Below are 9,635 nucleotides of genomic sequence, written 5' to 3'. Positions count from 1 at the left end.
TTCTCCCTTCATGGATGGCCATGTCCCTTCAACTTAAATAGGACGTCTGACACACCATGCAGCAAAGATTGAACGTGAGCCTTCACCGAGGAAACACACTTCTTGACTGAAAGGATTATTATCTCTGCATCATTTATTCTCTCTGGGATATCTCACAGTTTGTGGTGGTGAACAGTCATAATCTGCACTGAGGAGCAGGATACATCTTCCACATTTTTACTCATAAAAACAGTCTTCATATTGGCGCCAACTGCATCTCCTGAGCATGAGCTTGCTCAGCAGCAACGCCACCTCCATCAACCCAAGTCAGCTCTGACCACATCTCACAAACAAGGATCTTTTTGACTTGATTTGACTTCCTGCAGTCGAACCGAGTTAATCAGGATTTTCCAAAAACATTGCACAGATTATATATATCAGGATCAACTAATTATAGGTCGTGCATTAGGATAAAAGAAAGGATTAAAAGATGAGTAGTGTCAGAGCTCATGAAAACACAGCTGCTCCCGCGCTCACATTATGTGAGCCTCCATTTTCTGTTTTTGATCATGGCTTTGAAGATGTCAAACGGTACCAACTCTTTTTCTCTCTCTTTCCTTTGTGTACATTGTATTAATGTGGATAGTTAACTTCAATGGAAAATTCAAGTCAACTGTTTGTGACTGAGATGGCAAAATGCAATTCAGAAATGCAACATAATGCACACACTGCAAATGTCAATTAACAGTCCCCAGTGATCTGGATCACACAATATATGACATCTCTGAAGTGTACACCAGTTTATACCAGCTGGGTATAATTTCAAAGATTTTTTTTGAATTATAATATTTAAGATTGTCATAATACAGAAAAGTGAAAGTGATATGAACACCAGAGGGAGCAAATGTGCAAACTGGTTAATATTACAAATACTGTATATCAACGTGCTAAACAAAGACTGCATTGTATTACTGCTTATGCATGAAAAACACTCTGCTTCTGACACTGAACCAGCAATTTATCCTGTTCATACTTCTACTGATACTTTATAATCTATCCCTCAGGATTGAACCTTGATGTTGTGGGAATGTTGGGTTGCTCTGGTGCTCCTGAGCAATGCTGATGTGCATGTAACATCTGGGAGAGCCATCAGATCTCCTGGTGGGGAATTGTGAGTCAGGCTCATGACCTCTTATCATGAAAACAGCCTTGTGATAAGCTAAGTCTGTTACAGACTTGCAAATATAAACACCAATAGTGGAGGATTATGATCTGCTGAGACTCTAAACAGTGAATCAACTGATAGTTTCTCAGTCAAAAGCAAAATAGTACAGATACTGTAAATCTAAAAAACTAAAAAAATGGTGGGAACACTCAGCAGATCAAATATCGACTTGGAGCATCAACTCTGTTTCTCTCCCCACAAATATTTTTATTTATGATGATTGATAAATGGCATTGTTACTCTGTTTTGTGTCAGACGGATCTTGCATTTAAAGGCTGTTGAGTAATAGCATATTGCGAACCAGGGCGTTTCATCTGTGTAACCATTTATCACAAGGTTCAGTTGTGATTGCATGATGACATTGATACTAGATTACTGGTTATGTGCCTTACAGGAGTTATCTCACAAATGTGTAAGACCCATGAGAAATAAACATTATAGACAAGAAGAATTAGTGAAAGAATATTTATAGTTAAATCAGTGTTCAATTTACTTTATGAGATGTTGTGCTGTACAGTGCTGGACATAAATGATATGCAACTTTAATTATCTTAACTATGACTAGATGTTTTATGAGTAGCAAAGATATAACTGCAAAACATATACTAAATTGAACTTCAGTTATTGGTCAGAAACATATTTGCATTGCTTTAGTGTTGCCTGGATAGCATTTATCTACCCAGTTGGGAGAAAGCTCTGCGTAAGTCTGGGTATATTTATGGGCAGAGCCAGCTCCCCAAAGCTACAAATGTATTTTTTTAGAGGCTATTCAAACTAACAGATGCATGAAATAAGCCTAAATCAAAGAAAGAAAGATACACAACTAGCATCTTTGATGACTACAGGACATCCCAAAGTGACACTCAGAGTTTCTATAGATATGTGAAGAGAAAGAGGTTGGTGAAGGTAAATTTAGGTCCCTGACAGACAGAAATGGGGAAGTGTATAATAGGGGACAAAGAAATGGCTAAGCAACTGAATACATACTTTGGTTCTGCCTTCACAAAAGAGGACTCAAATCAGATACCAGAAATGTGGAGAATGCAAGATTTAGTGAGAGGGAAGAACTGAAGGAGATCAATATTAGTAGCAGGGAAAATTGATGGGATTGAAGGCAGATGAATCCCCAGGCCCTGATAATCTACATCCCAGAGTACTTAAGGAAATGGCTCTAGAAATAGTGGATGCATTGGTGGTTATCTTCCAGGATTTTAAAGACTCGAACAGCTCCTGCAGATTGGACGGTAACTAATGTCACTCCAATAATCAAAAAGGGAGGTAGAGAGAAAACAGGGAATTATAGACCAGTAAAACTAACATCGGTAGTGGGGGAAATTCTCAAATCCATTATCAAGGACTTTATAGCGGAGCATTTAGAAAGTAGTAGCAGGATCAGACAGAGTCAGAATGGATTTATGAAGGGGAAATCATGCTTGACAAATCTGTTGGAATTCTTTGAAGATGTAACTAGTAGAGTTGACAAGGGGGAGCCAATTGATGTGGTATATTTGGACTTTCAAAAAGTGTTTGACCAAGTCCCGCATAAGCGATTATCGTACAAGATTAAAGCGCATGGGATTGGAGGAAGTGTATTGAGATGGATAGAAAACTGGTTGGCAGAGAGGGAACAAAGAGTAGGAATTAATGGGTCCTTTTCAAATTGGCATGCAGTAACTAGTGGGGTGCCACAGGGATCAGTGCTGGGACCTCAGCTATTCGCAATATATATTAATGATTTGGATGGGGGAACAAAATGTAACACCTCAAAGTTTGCAGATGCTACCAAGTTGGATGGGAGGGTGAACTGTGCGAGGATGCAGAGATCCTTCAGCATGATCTGGACAGGTTGGGTGAGTGGGCAAATCAATGGCAGATGCAGTATAATTTGGATAAATATGAGGTTATTCACTTTGATAGCAAAAACAAGAAGGCAGATTACTCCCTGAACGGCTGTAATTTGGGAGAACAAAGAACAAAGAACAATACAGCACAGGAACAGGCCCTTCGGCCCTCCAAGCCCGTGCCGCTCCCTGGTCCAAACTAGACCATTCTTTTGTATCCCTCCATTCCCACTCCGTTCATATGGCTGTCTAGATAAGTCTTAAACGTTCCCAGTGTGTCCGCCTCCACCACCTTGCCTGGCAGCGCATTCCAGGCCCCCACCACCCTCTGTGTAAAATATGTCCTTCTGATATCTGTGTTAAACCTCCCCCCCTTCACCTTGAACCTATGACCCTTCGTGAACGTCACCACCGACCTGGGGAAAAGCTTCCCACCGTTCACCCTATCTATGCCTTTCATAATTTTATACACCTCTATTAAGTCTCCCCTCATCCTCCGCCTTTCCAGGGAGAACAACCCCAGTTTACCCAATCTCTCCTCATAACTAAGCCCCTCCATACCAGGCAACATCCTGGTAAACCTCCTCTGTACTCTCTCCAAAGCCTCCACGTCCTTCTGGTAGTGTGGCGACCAGAACTGGACGCAGTATTCCAAAAACCAACGTTCTATACATCTGCAACATCAGACCCCAACTTTTATACTCTATGCCCCGTCCTATAAAGGCAAGCATGCCATATGCCTTCTTCACCACCTTCTCCACCTGTGATGTCACTTTCAAGGATCTGTGGACTTGCACACCCAGGTCCCTCTGCGTATCTACACCCTTTATGGTTCTGCCATTTATCGTATAGTTCCTCCCTACATTATTTCTACCAAAATGCATCACTTCGCATTTATCAGGATTGAACTCCATCTGCCATTTCTTTGCCCAAATTTCCAGCCTATCTATATCCTTCTGTAGCTTCTGACAATGCTCCTCACTATCTGCAAGTCCTGCCAATTTTGTGTCGTCCGCAAACTTACTGATCACCCCAGTTACACCTTCTTCCAGATCATTTATATAAATCACAAACAGCAGGGGTCCCAATACAGAGCCCTGCGGAACACCACTAATCACAGGCCTCCAGCCGGAAAAAGACCCTTCCACTACCACCCTCTGTCTTCTGTGACCAAGCCAGTTCTCCACCCATCTAGCCACCTCCCCTTTTATCCCATGAGATCCAACCTTTTGCACCAACCTACCATGAGGGACTTTGTCAAACGCTTTACTAAAGTCCATATAGATGACATCCACGGCCCTTCCCTCGTCAACCATTTTGGTCACTTCTTCAAAAAACTCCACCAGGTTAGTGAGGCATGACCTCCCTCTCACAAAACCAAGAGGGGAGTGTGCAGCATAACCTGGGTGTCCTTGTGCACCAGTCACTGAAGGTAAGCATGTAGGAGCAGTAGGCGGTAAAGAAGGCAAATGGTATGTTGGCCTTCATTGTGAGAGGTTTCGTGTACAGGAGCCGGGATGTGTTGTTGCAATTATACAGAGCCTTCGTGAGGCCACACCCAGAATATTGTGTGCAGTTTTGATCTCCTTTTTTGAGGAAGGATGTTCTTGCTCTCAAGGGAGTGCAGCGAAGGTTTACTAAGGCTGATTCCAGAGATGGTGGGACTGATGTATGAGGAGAGATTGACTAGGTTAGAATTGTTTTCGCTGGAGTTCAGACAAATTAGGGGGGATCTCATAGAGACTTATAAAATTTTAAATGCAGGGAGGATGTTCCCAATGGTGGGGGAGTCCAGAACCAGGGGTCGCAGTCTGAGCATTCAGGATAGACCATTTAGGACGGAGATGAGGAGACATTTCTTCACCCAAAGAGTGGTGAGCCTGTGGAATTCATTACCACAGGAAATAGTTGATGCCAAAACATTGAATGCATTCAAGAAGCAGCTGGATATAGCACATGGGGCGAATGGGATCAAAGGTTGTGGGGAAAAAGCAGGACTAGGCTATTGAATTGGACAATCAGCCATGATCATGATGAATGGCGGAGCAGGCTCGAAGAGCCGAATGGCCTCCTCCTGCTCCTATCTTCTATGTTTCTATGTACAGTCAATTAAATACTTTCAAAGTGTAGGCACAGTTATCACACACCTGATCACAATCATCTTTTCCTCATCAATGGTGTAATTAATATCTTGAGTTGCCCAACTTGATCTCGAGTTATGTTGGGGTGCTGGATTAACAACCAATTTAGCATCAATACAAACCTACAATTTGCTCTGAATCTATGTTAAATTTAGTTTAATGGCATGGTATGCTGAAACATATTTTAACGTTACCAACATGTTGCTTTATCTCTCTTGCACTGTTGCCAAATATCTAGTTAATTCTAGATATGTCACTTCTCAGTCACTGAGACAAGTGAGATCTTGAATTTAAGATTGTCAATTGCAATGGATATCATTTGCTACACTAGAACTCACCTATTTCTGTTTTATTACAATCTGAAGATTGACTGATAAAAGCAAAACAATAAACCAATTACCTTTTTTATATCCTAATTTCCCCTCATCCCTCCACATTTTAAACACATCACTGCTGTCCAATCAGCTTTTCTGCTGTGTTATTCCAGTTATTCAACTATGAGAACAAGTATTAAATAGATCGTTGCCCTGCCCTCTTCCTTGCTGGAGTTTTATGCTTCTCAGCAATCTGGTCGATGGGATTTTAGGGTTACTTACAATAGGGCACTTCACTCACTTATTTTTGTTTGTAAGCACATTGCTTTTGAGGGATGAGGTACTTCAGTATATTGGACAGACTCGGGAAATTGGGATTGTTCTCCTTGGAATAGAGAAGGGCGAATGTATTTTTGTTTTTGTAACTGTTTTGATAATAAGAAGAGTGGAATAGAGAAGGAATGTAAGGATTATTAGATGTGTTTAAAGTTGTTTTGATAGAGAAAATGGAAAGAATCTTTCTACTGGCTGGAGGGCCAGCAATCAGAGGACTCAGATCGAAAATATTTGGCTAACGAGCCGGGGGAGCTATTTTTTAAAAATCCCAAGGAGTTGTTATAATTTGCTATGCACTATCTGAGATGTGGAGATGCTGACATTGGACTGGATAGGCACAGGCAGAAGTCTCCAAACACCAGGTTAAAGTGCAACAGGTTTATTTGGTAGCATAAGCTTTTGGAGTGCTGCCACTTCATCAGATGAGTGGAGGATTTGGTTCACAAACAGGGCATATATAGACACAGACTCAATTTACAAGATAATGGTTGGAATGTGAGTCTTAACAGGTAATCAGGTCTTTACAGGTGCAGACAATGCGAGTGGAGAGAAGGTTAAGTACAGGTTAAAGAGGAGTAAATTGTCTCAAGCCAGGACAGTTAGCAAGATTTTGCAAGCCCAGGCAAGTTGTGGGGGGTTACAGATAGTGTGACATGAACCCAAGATCCCGGTTGAGGCCGTGCTCATGTGTGCAGAACTTGGCTATCAGTTTCTGCTCGGCGATTCTGCATTGTCGTGTGTTGTGAAGGCCATCTTGGAGAATGCTTACCCGAAGATCAGAGGCTGAATGCCCTTGACTGCTGAAGCACTCCCCGACGGAATTGCAACAGATGCTGAAAGACGCTCTAGTAAGAACAGGATATGGCGCTCGACTCATCAATAGACAGTTCCGACAGCGAGAAACCGCACTGAACTCCTCAGAAGACAAACATGGGACACGGCGGACAGAGTACCCGTCATCGTCCAGTACTTTCCTGGAGCAGAGAAGCTACAACATCTTCTCTGGAGCCTTCAACATGTCATCGATGAAGACGAACATCTTGCCAAGGCCATCCACACACCCCCACTACTTGCCTTCAAACAACCGCGCAACCTCAAACAGACCATTGTCTGCAGCAAACTACCCAGCCTTCAGGAGAACAGTGACCACGACACCACACAAACCTGTCACAGCAACCTCTGCAAGATGTGCCGGATCATCAACACGGATGCCACAATCTCACGTGAGAACACCATTCACCAGGTACACGGTACATACTCTTGTGACTCGGCCAACGTTGTCCACCTGATATGCTGCAGGAAAGGATGTCCTGAGGCATGGTATGTTGGCGAGACCATGCAGACACTACGACAATGGATGAATGGACAATTAAGACACATGACAACGCGGAATTGCCGAGCAGAGACTGATAGTCAAGTTCCGCACACATGAGGACGGCCTCAACCGGGATCTTGGGTTCATGTCACACTATCTGAACCCCCATGACTTGCCTGGGCTGCAAAATCTCGCTAACTGTCCTGGCTTGAGACAATTCACAGCTCTTTAACCTGTACTTGATTTGCTCGCTTCTAGTGGGGTGGCTATCTTGTTGGCCCCGAATTTTCAGCCGGAGATCTTGGGGGTCAAGGAGCCGGTGCCAGGCCGGTTGCTGCACTTGACGGTCCATGTGGGGGGCGTGGTCATTCACTTGCTGAACGTCTACGCCCCGGGCGCCGGACCGCAGCATACGACTGTCTACGAGAAAGTGTCCGCTCACCTCGACACCATCGCTGGGGGCGAATGCATCATCCTCGGGGGGGATTTCAACTGCACCCTCGAGGCACGGGACCGCGCCGGCTTCTGGCAGCGCACCCCGGCGATGATGAAGTTGCGGGACCTGCTCGGGACCCACGACTTGGTGGACGCCTGGAGACATCTCCATCCTGGCTCCAGAGCTTTCAGTTACGTGAGGCCTGGAGGCGGAGCGTCCAGAATCGACCGCCTTTACATTTCGAGGGCGCACGTGTCCGGCGTGCCGTCGGCCTCCATACGGCAGGTGCCGTGCACGGACCACCACCTGGTGTGGGCGGAGTTTGCTCCGTCTCGCGTCCGGGGGGGGGGTCCGCGTACTGGCACTTCAACAACACGCTGCTGGAGGACGAGCGCTTCCTGGACTCGTTCCGTCGATTCTGGGCCGGCTGGAGAAGGAAGCGGGGAGGCTTCCCCTCCTTGAGGCTATGGTGGGACGTGGGCAAGACTCACGTCCGGACCTTCTGTCAGGAGTACGCGAGGGGGTCGATGAGGAGGCGGAAATCCAGGCTCGAGGAGTTGGAGAAGGAGCTTTTCGACTTGGAGGCACGTCTCAGTCAGCCCGACGCGGACCCGGCCCTGCGGCTAGAGTACAGGGAGAAGAAGGGCGCGCTGCGGGACCTGCAACTGGTCGGGTCCCGCGGCACGTACGTGAGGTCGCGGCTCCAGTTCCGGGTGGACCTGGACCGCAGCTCCCCCTTCTTCTACTCGCTGGAAAAAGGGCGGGCTAACCGTCAGCAGCTCCTTACGCTGCTGGCCGACGACGGTTCCCCCGTCTCGGATCCGGAGGGCATCCGGGCCATCGCCCGGGATTATTACACCTCCCTTTTCTCTCTGGATCCGTCCAGCGAGGATGCCCGCAGACTTCTGTGGGAGGACCTTCCGCACGTCAGCCCGGAGGGCGTCGGCAGGCTCGAGGCCCCCATCACCGTGGCCGAGCTGACCGGCGCCCTCAATGGCCTCGGTCGGGGCAAGGCCCCGGGGCTGGACGGGCTGATGGTAGAGTTCTTCAGGGCGTTCTGGGACGTCCTGGGGGGGGCGACTACGCGGGGGTCCTGGAGGAGAGCAACGCCACCGGGGAGATGCCCATTTCCTGGCGCAGGCCGTCATTGCCCTGCTGCCAAAGAAGGGGGATCTCCGGTGCCTTACAAACTGGCGCCCGGTCTCCCTCCTCAGCACGGATTATAAAATCTTTGCCAGGGCATTAGCTTCACGCCTTGGGTCCGTGCTGGACCACATGATCCACCCCGACCAGTCCTACACGGTCCCGGGCCGATCGATTCACGATAACCTCCATCTGGTCCGGGACCTGATCCACCATTCCCAGAGGGCTGGTCTGTCGAGCGCCTTCTTGTCTTTAGATCAGGAGAAGGCGTTCGACAGGGTGGAGCACAAGTATTTGCTCGGGACTCTGCGGGCATTCGGGTTCGGGACGCAGTTTGTCGCCCGGATCCGATTACTCTACTCTGCCGCAGAGTGTCTGATTAAGGTTAACGGGTCCCTGACGGCGCCCCTTCGCTTTGGGAGAGGAGTACGGCAGGGCTGCCCCTTGTCCGGCCAACTTTATTCTGTATGCGTGGAGCCATTCCTGCGCCTCTTGCGGAGGAGGTTGTCGGGTTTGACTCTGCACGGCCCGGACGTAGGGGTGGTCCTGTCTGCCTACGCCGACGACGTGCTCCTCGTGTTCACGGACCCGGCTGACCTGCGGAGGATGCGAGAATGCCAGGCGGTGTACTCCGCCGCGTCCTCCGCCAGGATCAACTGGGCCAAGTGCTCCGAACTCCTGGTCGGTCCGTGGGAGATGGACCCCCTTCCAGAGGAGCTCAGGCCTTTCACCTGGAGCAGGACCAACCTCCTCTACCTGGGGGTCCATCTCTGCCCAGCCGAGGAATCCTGGCCGGCGAACTGGCGGGAGTTGGAGGCCAAAGTCTCCGCCCGCCTGGGTCGCTGGACAGGACTGCTCCGAGTGCTGTCCTACAGGGCGCGAGTTCTCGTCATAAACCAGCTGGT

This window comes from Mustelus asterias, chromosome 14 (genome assembly GCF_964213995.1).
Source record: "Mustelus asterias chromosome 14, sMusAst1.hap1.1, whole genome shotgun sequence".
Taxonomy (NCBI): Eukaryota; Metazoa; Chordata; class Chondrichthyes; order Carcharhiniformes; family Triakidae; genus Mustelus; species Mustelus asterias.
Note: the sequence above shows the minus strand (reverse complement) of the source record.